The sequence below is a fragment of the Echinops telfairi genome, unplaced genomic scaffold (assembly GCF_000313985.2).
Source record: "Echinops telfairi isolate 266 unplaced genomic scaffold, ASM31398v2 ScPeMD7_2186;HRSCAF=2738, whole genome shotgun sequence".
NCBI lineage: Eukaryota > Metazoa > Chordata > Mammalia > Afrosoricida > Tenrecidae > Echinops > Echinops telfairi.
The window spans coordinates 8,355,172-8,356,867 of record NW_022106084.1 but is presented as its reverse complement, the minus strand read 5'-3'; positions in this window follow the sequence as shown (position 1 = coordinate 8,356,867).

The window sequence follows — 1,696 nt, the reverse complement described above, 5'->3', positions numbered from 1 at the left end:
AAGAAAATCTAGTGAGGATTTTTTACAATGTGGTTTAACATCAATAATTACTGCAAGAATTGAGAAACCGCAATGTGTTATTTGTTGTGAAGTTCTATCAGCGGGATCTATGAAGCTGAACAAACTAAAACACCATTTTGATAGCAAGCATCTGAGCTTTGCCAGCAAGGATACCAACTATTTTAGAAGCACAGCTGATGGACTCAAGAAAGCCAGACCCGACACTGGTGGCAAGTACCACAAACACAACGTAGCGGCCGTCGAAGCTTCATATTTGGTGGCACTCAAATTCTCCTGAGCTATGAAACCTCAGAGGTTTCATAGGATTTACTGAGGATTTACTGCTGCCGGTGGCCAAAGACATTGTTCTCGCTATGATCAGAGGTGAATTTGTTATGAAATTGAGTGCAATTTCCTTATCCAACGACATTGTCTGCAGAAGAATAGATTACAGGTCTGCTGATATTCTTGATCAGGTAATCCAGGAAATTAAATCTGCTCCACTTCCAATATTTAGCATCAAGTTTGATGAATCTACAGACATTGAAACTGTTCACAGTTAGTGGTTTACGTGAGGTATATTAATGACGGTGACTTTAAAGGTGAGTTTCTTTTTTGCAAACCACTTGAAATGACAACTTCTGCACGTGATGTATTTGACACAGTTGGTTCATTTCTGAAAGAGCATAAGCTCTCTTGGGAAAAGGTTTGTGGTGTTTGCACAGATGGGTCTCTAGCTATGCTAGGTTGTTGATCTGGATTTCAACTTTAGGTACTGAATGAGTCACCAAATGTCACTCACTGTATGATTCATTGGCAAATATTACCAAGAAAGACGTTGTCACGAGAGTTACAAGAAGCAATGACAAGTGTCATAAGTTCTGTTAATTTTGTAAAGGCAAGCACTTTAAACAATCGACTTTTTGCAACTGTGCAACGAATTGGATGCGCCGAATAATGCTCTGCTATTTCACACGATAAAAGTGAACTGCAGAAAATAGCTTACTTGGTTGCCATCTTTGCCATCTTGAATGACTTCAATTTATCACTGCAAGGACCAAATGCGACATGCTTCGATTTGTCTGAAAAGATCCAATCATTCCAAATGAAACCTCAGCTTTGTCAAAAAAAATTGGATGAAAATAAAATTTACATGTTGCCTAATGTGTTAGCCTGGAGACTAGAGAAACAAATCCATAGAAGCTCATATATATATAAGACAGAGTTTTATATAAAGGGTAAGTGTACATTAAGCATCCCAACCCAGTGCTGTCCAAGCCTAAAAGTCCAACATTAGCCCATATGTCTGACATCGATCTACAGAGTCCTCCTCCATTTCACAAAACACCCCCAATGACACCGAATGCAGGAGGAAAGCTGAATCAGTAAGGGTGTAAGCATCTCAGTGCTGGCAGCGGTCTCCATGCAGCTTCTCCAGCACCCAGGGCTGCATCAGGGTATGTCCAGGTGGCTTCTCCTCAGGGATGTCTTGCAGGAATTGAGCCTTGTCAGCTGAGGCAGAGAACCAGCTAAGGCAGCCGCAACTGGTCTGACCTTCAGAGAGCAAAAGACCAGACAAGTGAGGCTCATTGAGCCATGTATCTTTCTGCCTTTCAATTAATCCCACATGTGTTTATCGGCCGGGTTGGCACAATAAACCTTAACTATCACACCTACCTTACCTGCTTTCTTTGAG